The sequence below is a fragment of the Apium graveolens genome, chromosome 11, assembly GCF_009905375.1.
Source record: "Apium graveolens cultivar Ventura chromosome 11, ASM990537v1, whole genome shotgun sequence".
NCBI classification, from domain to species: Eukaryota; Viridiplantae; Streptophyta; class Magnoliopsida; order Apiales; family Apiaceae; genus Apium; species Apium graveolens.
In genome coordinates, this window is record NC_133657.1 from 151154839 (window position 1) to 151164902 (window position 10064).

At 36.3% G+C, this 10064-nt stretch overlaps 1 non-coding gene across 1 annotated transcript; it reads left to right on the plus strand.

The window, feature by feature from the left end:
- Positions 1-9296: 9296 nt before the first annotated feature.
- Positions 9297-9403, plus strand: LOC141699355 (small nucleolar RNA R71). Its single transcript, XR_012565824.1, has one exon. It is a non-coding gene; the product is annotated as a small nucleolar RNA R71 (small nucleolar RNA).
- Positions 9404-10064: the final 661 nt, after the last annotated feature.

A 10064-nucleotide genomic window follows, 5' to 3' on the forward strand; every position in this document is an offset into this window, starting at 1 on the left:
AATTGATGATGTTGTTAAGTCAGTAAATGAAAAAAGATTAACACCAGCATCTAAGTTAAACTTAAAACCGATAAGTGTGAAAAAGTGCACATCAAATTTGTAAATGTTGGTTTAATGATTCAGAAATAGCTGAAGGAAGCCAAAATGAAAAACAGGGAAAAGATCCTAGGAAGAACTAAAATGGAAAGGTAGGTGTTAATAAGTGAAACAAATATAAATCCATTTTTAATGCACCTAGAAAGCTTTGTTTAAATTGTGGTATTACTAATCATCTTGTTGTTTCTAGTAGGAAATATAAAGGAATAAACATTTTTCCTCCTAAATCAGAGTTGTGGAATAGAATAGTTGGATATAAACCACAAAATTCATATTTTCATTGTGGTAGTGTTTGGTATTGAATTTATACATGTAAAGAGTATTACGGTTTATATTATAATTATTATAAACTAAAACCTTCTTTAAATAAAACAAAAGTTGTTTCTGCATGTGTAAACTCTGATATTAATAATGTTACCATGAACTCTTGTATAAAGTCTTATGGTGCAAATGTTAATAAACTTTAAAAGGTCAAAGGATCCAAGCAAGTATGAGTCCTTAAAAAAACCTAATTAATTGTTTATCTGATTGCAGGGTAACACGAAAAATTCTCTAGTTTTGGAGAGTGGATGTTCAGGACATATGACTAGAAATAAATCACTACTATCAAAGTTTAAGGAGAAGGCTGGCACAAACATTTCTTCTAGTATTGGAAACCTAGGAAAAACTTTGGAATATGGAAAAATCAAACTTCAAATGTCATCATTAAAAATATAGCTCTAATTTCAGGACCCAAGCATAATCTGATCAGTGTGAGTCAAATCTGTGAAAGAGGTTACTAGGTGACTTTCTATGAAGAACATTGTGAGATTGTCAGTAAATGAGATGGCAATGTTGCAATGACTGGTTATAGACGTATAACTTATATGAAGCCAAGGTCTCCATTAATTATGATGGTTTTGAAATTTGTCTACTAAGTAGAGCAACTATGGAAGATAGCTGGAACTAGTATAATGACTTTTTCATCTGAACTTCAACAACATCAATGAATTTGTGAAGAAATATCTTATTAGAGGAGTTCCTAATGTAGTGTTTACTCCTGATGGTTAATGTGACTCTTGCTAGAAGGCCAAATTAAGGAAATTATTTTTCAAGAGCAAGACTGAATCCTTAATTCTTGAACCATATCACATACTTCATATAAATTTTTTTGGTCCAGTTAATGTAATATATATAGCAAAGAAGAGGTATTCATTTGCGATTATTGATGAGTACACAAGATACACAGGGGTGTACTTTTTGCACACCAAGGGTGAGTCTTCATCCGATCTTCTTGATTAGGTAAGGGAACTGAAAAAGGGATCAACATATAAAGTGAAGATCATTGGAAGTGACAATGGAACGGAATTCAAGACCAATAATATGGAAGAATTCTGCAAATACAAGGGGATCAAACATGAAATTTCTTCCCTTATAACTCCACAATAAAATGGATTTGTGGAAAGAAAAAATAGAACTCTTATTGAAGCTGCAAGGACTATGGTTGAAGAAGAAAAAATGCCAACCTATTTCTAGGTTGAGGCTGTGCAAATTGCATCCTTCACACAAAATGCAACACTAATAAACAAGCATGATAGAACAACATTTGAGATAGTGAAGGTAAAGAAGCCAAATTTGAAATACTTTCACATCTTTGGCTACAATGTTTTGTTCTCTAAACTCATCCTTAACAACCTACAAAATTTGATCTCAAAGATGATGAAGGCATTTTTCTAGAATATCCATTTTCTTCAAAAGCATTTAGGGTTTACAATCTGAAAACAAGAGTGTTCATAGAATTTATTTATGTATCTTTAGGTGACAAGAAGATTACATGTCTAGAAGATGGTGATGATCATGAAAAGTTGAGATTTGAAAATGAAGTAACATAGGCTGAACAATTAAATCCCGATGATCTGACAAACTCTGATACTGTGAATCCTGATATCAATTTAAATATTGATGAGCCCCATATAAGTGGAAACTCTACAAATATTGAATCACATGCTGAGGGGGAGCAACATAATTCATATAAAGAATCAATTTCAAGTGATTCAAATCAATAAACATCTATAGATACTCTATCAGACTCTGATTCCTCAAATACTGATGAAGCAAATATTGATAATACTTGATAAACTAATTCAGGGGGAGCTAAAGGAAAGAATGATTGTACACGCCAAAGTGAGACTAGAGAGTTCATGAGTCAAGAGCGAGGGTTTACTTCAAGAAGTCAACTTCCTTCGGCAAGAAAATTGTGAAGGCCTCAATCCCGGGGTCAGTAGTTGACGTCACTAATTATATCAAACCGCAATTATAAACTACTAGATTATTAGTAATACACTGTCACAATGCCAATACCGTGATCTTTTCCAGGTTCAAGTATGAGTTAAGCTATTTTCCATTGCAGCAACCATTTATTTAAAAGTCTGACACACTAACTTATTACAGCAACTCAGAGATCTAAAATAGGCCTCACAAAATGTTAGGACGAAAACACGTGCTAAAATTCACGCAAGTATACGCATTCATAAGTAGTATAAGATATAAATCAGATTCGGTCCCACATAGACTCATTTTGTTAACTTAAGATTATGTATTTATACAACAATGATATGGCTATCGCTCAATGCTAAGATAATAACCAGTGTAGATATTTATAACTAAGATTAAAATATCATGCAAGTAACTAAGAGATTAAAAGTGATTAAATTAATTATATGAGACAAACATGGGATTCTAACTTCATTAAATACTTCATTAAAAGTCATTATTCTTAACCTTATCATGCAATGGTGATGACAGCTATTTAGATAACACGAAACTAGTAAGTGCCAACTTTTGTTATATGAATACCCTACTACCAGACATCCACAAAAGAGATAGAAGCTGAATACATAGTGAATATGTTGAGACCCTATATGTCTATAGAATTTGACAACATAAAGGTTTAACAAACCAGTTATCTATCGTGATTACATAGGGCAAGTCAGATGGTTAAAATTACCTAAGAATCATGCATAACAAATACATGAACCTATGCTTGCATGACAAGTTCTAAATCTCTATATTCGCTGTCGCTTCAATAGTGATTAACACGCTATCTTATATGTTAGCTACGCACATAATACAAATAAGCACAACAAATACTATGATATGAATCAATCTCCATATACTAAGATATTGAAACAAATTAACTATACAACTCCATAAGTAAATCCATTAGAACCCCACGATAACGATTAGTTCATAACCGAACTCATCGTCACCACGTGTTCCAATGAAAGAATGAAATAAAAATAGGACTTTATAAATTGAATAAAATAACAAAGTATGTTAACAAGAGTATTAGGTTCAACAACAAAGAAAACAAGCATCGAATATTACAATTTAAGAAAAGAATCACAAGTAAAACAAGATCTTTTCCTCCTTCATTGAATTGTGTTATTAGGTCTTTTTGTTGTTATTTCCTTATTCTACGTTATGAAAAACATCTTTAAAAAGTCTTTAAATACCAGCCCAAACAACCAGAAGTCCAGCAGGTCAATCTTCTATTAGAATCTGGATTATGAGAAAATGACCTAGCGCGACAGCCCCCATATCCAGCGCGGCTGCTCTGAGTTCGGCGTGACCGCTCCCAAGTATAGCGCGACCGTCTTGAGCTTCTGGAAAAACTGGATTTTTCTTATTTTCTTGCCTTCAAATACCTGGTTTCTTCCGCGCAATCAACCGAGACTCCATCCTAACACTTTTCTAAGCATAAATCATGCAAGATCCATTCCTTCTCCCGATTATTCCCTAAAATGCAAAACACTACAAAAACACATAAAAAACATAAACAACTTGAGTAAAAAATATCAATTCGAGCCTTTACGAAACGTTCTAAGTGGATATAAATGCCACTTAACACATACCCAAACTTGAATCGATGTTTGTCCTCAAACATAATAGACTCACAAACAAGAAATAAAAATGCATGAATGCAACTACATGAATGCAATAATCCCCTCAGAATAACTAAACCAATAAATAAACAACATCTCAAAGAATGCAATTATTCGAACAAAGTTCAATCAAATTCAATAAATCAACTCACAAGCCAGAAATGTGTGTGTGTGTAATTGCTTAACAAATATACTCTTGAAACTAGATCAATAATTATAATTCACCTCTCGTCAAGAAAATCACAAGGTTTTGAATAAAATAAACGATTAACACAAAATGACTGACAACACTTCTATTCTATCAGAGTTATACAAGGATCCATGCTTTTATTGAAAACACATAACAAACACAAACATGCTTATTTGATCGCGCAATGAGTGAGGTCCACAAAATACTTATGCAATAATACCCATGTAGCGAGCGTAAGGTTAGCAGATCCCAGACTATAAAAGCCTTAGGTCGCTAGGCACAAAGTCCCCTAGAACTTAATAACTCGAATATTAAAGAGCCAACTCGTGATCAATTATGCATAACACATATTTTATTCTTTCCCTATTTTTTCTTTTTTTCTTTTTTTCTTTTCCAACAATTTCTGAACGAGTGTGTTTTGCTCCATCTCGCTCAACCCTAGACTACTCATATAAATATGAGCCGGCTACTAGCAATTTCACACCTAGCCACATTTAGCATTGAAATCCAATGTGTTTCTCCAATTTTAAAAATTCATGTTATTTCATCACTAAGAGAATAACATAAATTCAAGACATAAACAAGTGATTAAACCTCCACCGCTCCATTTGGAAAAACAGTTTTGACAAAAAACGGCCCTGGCCATCTCGACTTCAATTTTCCAGGAAAAAGACGGAGACGAGAGTTGAACAAAAGAACTTGTTACCACATCACATATGATTTGAGCACTAGACCTCTATCGTGCTACCTCTTGACTTTCTTCTTATATATTTTGTTGTTCTCATACGCTTGAAGTTGGAACTCGCCAAGTTCATTCAATTGAAGCATCCTTTTCTTACCAGCTATAGTCAGATCAAGGTTCGGTTTCTTCAAAGCCCAATATGCCTTGTGCTCTAGCTCCACAGGAAAATGATATCCTTTACCATAAACTAATTGAAACGATGGCATGCTGAGTGGAGTCTTGATTATTGTTCGATATGTCCAAACAGTTTCATCCAGCTTCAAAGACCAATCTTTTCTCGACGGACATACAAATTTTTCCAGAATTCTTTTGATCTCTCTATTAGATACCTCAGCTTGATCATTAGTCTGAGGATGGTAAGCTGTAGCAATGCAATGATTCATATTAGATCTCTGCATCATAGCAGTGAATTTGCGATTGCGGAAATACGATCCCTCGTCACTGATTATGATTCTTGGAGTTCCAAATCTTATGAATATCTTCTTGTGAAGAAAATTGAGCACTACCTTCGCATCATTTTTCAGTAAAGCTTTAACTTAAACTAATTTTGAGACATAATCTACTGCCAACAAGATATATTGATTGTTGCACGACGAGACAAATGGCCCCATAAAGTCAACTCCCCAAACATCGAAGACCTCAACCTCGAGAAGCATATTAATAGGCATCTCGTCCCTCTTGGACATATTACCAACACGCTGGTAGCGATCACACTTCAAAACAAACTGATGCGCTTCCTTAAACAATGTAGGCCAGAAGAATCCTGCTTAAAAGATACGAGCTACTGTCTTTTCTCCACCATAGTGGCCCCCCATAAACAGTTGAATGGCAATCTCGCAAGATACCCTCCCCGTCTCGCTGTACGTAATACATCTTCTGATGATTTGGTTAGCTCCTTGCCGAAACAAAAATGTTTCTTCCCACATGTACCACTTCACCTCGTGAAGAAACTTCTTCATTTGAGAATAAGTTAAGTCTGGGGGCATAATGTTTCTCACAAGTTAGTTCACAATGTCCGCGAACCATGGTTCTTCTACTTTCACCCCAAACAACTGCTCATCAGGAAAAGACTCATTTATCAATGTCTTATCATGTGAAACTGTACCTGGATCTTCTGAACGAGAGAGATGATTTGCAACTTTATTCTCAGTACCTTTATAATCCTTGATCTCCAACTCAAAATCCTGAAGTAAAAGAACCCATTGAATAAATCTAGGCTTCGAGTCCTTCTTCAAGATGAGATAGCGAATCGTAACGTGATAAGTGAAAACTATCACCTTGGTCCTAAGAAAATAAGATCAAAACTTCTCAAAACTGTAGACAATGGCTAAGAGTTCCTTCTCAGTAGTAGTGTAGTTCAGTTGAGCATCATTGAGGGTGTTACTAGCATAGTAGACCACATGAAATATATTATTCTTCCTTTGCCCAGGAACTGCTCCAACCGCATAATCATTCGCATCGCACATTATTTTAAAAGGTTCATTCTAATCAGGTGTAGTTATGATAGGTACTGTGATCAAGCTTTTCTTTAAGCTCTCAAAAGCAATTAGGCACTTGTCATCAAACTTGAATGGGATATATTTTTCTAGCAGATTGCACAATGGCTTCGAGATTCTAGAGAAGTACTTGATGAAATGCCGACAGAAACCCGCATGACCAAGAAAACTGCGGATTCCCTTAACCGAAATTGGTGGTGGAAGATTTTCAATTACCCCAACCTTGGCTTTCTCCACCTCAAGACCCTTGATAGAAACTTTGTGCCCAAGAATGATGCCCTGTTGCACCATAAAGTGACATTTTTCCAAATTGAGAACAAGATTGGTCTCAACGCACCTTTTCAACACTAAACCAAGATTGTGCAAGAATTCATCATAAGAAGTTATGAAGACAGAGAAGTTATCCATGAACACTTCTAAATTATTTGCAATCATATCAGAGAAGACATCCATCATGTATCTCTGAAATGTGGCTGGTGCACCACATAACCCAAAAGAAACTCTTCGGAAGGCAAAAGTACCAAATAGACCAGTGAAGGTAGCCTTTTACTGATCTTCTAGAGTGATGCAAGTCTGATTATAACTCGAATAGCCATCCAGAAGACAATAGTACTCATGCCCAGCCATCCCGTCAAGCATCTGGTAAATAAAAGGAAGAGGGAAGTGATCTTTCCTCGTCGATTTGTTGAGCTTCCTCTAATCTATGCAAACTCTCCACCCCGTGACCGTTCGAGTAGGAATGAGCTCATTCTTTTCATTAGCAACCATAGTGATGCATCCTTTCTTCGGCACACAATAAATTAGGCTTACCCAGGAACTGTGAGAAATAGGATAGATGATCCCTGAATCTAGCAATTTGAGAATTTCCTTCTTCACAACCACCTTCATGATTAGATTTATCCTTCTTTGTTGCTTAACAGTTGGCTTGCTTCCTTCCTCTAGCAAAATTTTGTGCATGCAATAAGAATGGTTGATTCCCTTTATATCTGCTATAGTCCATCCAATTGTCGATTTGAACTCTCGCAGAATTCTCAAGAGCTTTTCCTCATCACTACCTCAAAGGTCAGATGTAATGATAATAGGTAAAGTAGATGCATCACCTAAAAATGCATACCTCAAGTGTTCATGCAAGGGTTTAAACTCGAGTGTAGGTGCTTCTTCAATAGATGTCTTGAGACGCTTTGGATAATTTTTCAGCTCTTCCAATCCAAGAGATTCAAAAGGCATATCCATCCTTTGCTTCCACGGAGAAGCATTCAAAAATTGTAACTGCTCATCAACTTCATCATCTTCACTGTCTTAATCCTCCATCAAGGCTTTCTCTAAGGCATCAGAATTTAGCATTTGATCAAGCTCTGAAGTAACCACAGATTCGACCAATTCCACCTTAAAGCACTTCTCTTCATCAGTAGAGAATTTCATGGAATTGAAAACACTAAAGGTCATATTCAGATCCTACACTCGAATAGCGAGCTCACCATTCTACACATCAATCAAGGTTCGGCCAGTAGTCAAGAATGGGATTCCCAAGATTATGGGAATCTTTTTATCCTTTTTAAAATCAAGAATTAAAAGGTCAGCAGAAAAGATGAGTTTGTCGACCTTGACCAAGATATGCCCCATAATGCCTCGTGGATATGTAATGGAATGATCGATCAACTGCAAGGACATATATATAGGCTTTGGATCAAGTAAACCTAACTTCTTGAAGATAGACAAAGGCGTCAGATTGATGCTAGCTCCCAAATCACATAAACACTTGTCGAACAATAAGTTTCCAATGGTACAAGTCATAGTGAAGCTTCTAGGATTAAGTTTCGGAGGCAACTTCTGTTGTAGCATAGTGCTGCATTCCTCCATAAGAGCAACGGTCTGTAAGTCATTGAGCTTCACTTTCCGATAGAGAATACCATTCATAAACTTTGCATAGCTTAGCAAATTGCTTATCCAACTTCTTCTTCTGCAACATTTTTCCCATATATTACCCTTAGGAGGAATGTTGACAACAGCTTTCTTCCTCGGTTCCACCTCTGCTTCCTTCTACACATCTTCTTCAGCCAAAACTTCAGATTCTGGAACCTGTGATTTTTTGGGGTTCGCAACCTTTCCAGACCTTAATGTAATTGCCTTAACTTGCTCTTTTGCTTCTCTCTTTCCAGGAACTTCTCTGTCACTAGGAAGTGTACCAGGTTGTTGATTCAACAAATCATTGGCAATCTATCCGATTTGATTTTCCAGAGTCTTAATAGACACCGCTTGGCTCTTGAACATGAGCCTCAAATCCTCCAACTCATATTTTTCTTAGATTGATTTGTACTTCCATGCGGAGGTTGTTGAAGTTGGAGTTATTATCTTGATGCATATTGCGGTTGTTGAAAACCAGGAGGGTTGAATTGTTTTACTGCATACTGCTGATAAGGTTGTTGCACTGTATTCTAATTGTTGCTCCAACTGAAGTTCGGATAATTGCGGTTATTGGGATGATAAGTGGTTGGAGCTGTTTGGTATGACCTCTGAAAGTTGCTTACAAACTGGGCTGATTCACTATAAATAGCACACTGCTTAGTCTCATGCGCACCTAAACAAAACTCACAAACACTTGTGATTTGATTAACTCTATAATTAACCAAAGAATCCACTTTCATCCTTAAAGCCTGAAGCTGAGCATCTATAGTAGTAGTTGTATCGACTTCCAGAATTCATGCGATCTTGTCTTGGGGCATTCTCAGAGTTGGGTTCTGGTATTCATTAGCAGCTATCAGTTCAATTAACTCATTAGCTTCATCGTAGCTCTTAGACAATAAGGCTCCAGACCATTGTAAAATCAATTTATGATCATCCAATCAGGAAAGCCATGATAAGGACACTTCCTAAGAATCTCTTTGTAGTGCTCCTAAGCCTCATACAAAGATTCTCTAGCTTGCTGCGCAAATTGAGTGAGAGAGTTTCTGATTGCAGCTATCTTCGCCATAGGAAAGAATTTAGTTAGAAATTTCTGAGCAATATCCTCCCATTTGGTGATATAACCTACCGGTAGAGAATATAACCAGCACGTTGCTTTATCCCTCAGAGAGAATGGGAAAAGCCTTATCGTTATAGCATCTTTAGAAATATTGTTGAACTTGAAAGCGTCACAGATCTCGATGAAATCTCAGATGTGCATGTTGGGATCTTCTATTGGAGAACCCCCAAACTGGACTAAATTATGTATCATTTGAATTATGTTAGACTTGATTTCAAAGGAATTAGCCGCAATGGCTAGTCTGATAATGCTCGATTGAATGTCATTTATCTTTGGTTGAGAGTAATCCATCAAAGCTTTCAAATTTGTTGCTTGATCTCCCATTATAATGATTGCTTCTTCTTTAACTTTCTCAACTTCTTCAACTACTTCATCTTCTTCCAGTGCTTCTCTACGAGATTTAGAACGTGTTCGCATACACGTCCTCTAGAGTACCTAAAACACAACAAGTACCCCTGTAAGTAAAATATCCGGGTTAGTGAACTTTAACGACCACTCATGTCAATCACATACACTAAAAATTAAGACCGAGTCCCCGGCAGCGACGCCAAAAACTTGTTAGGACGAAAATATGCGCTAAAATTCTCGCAAGTAT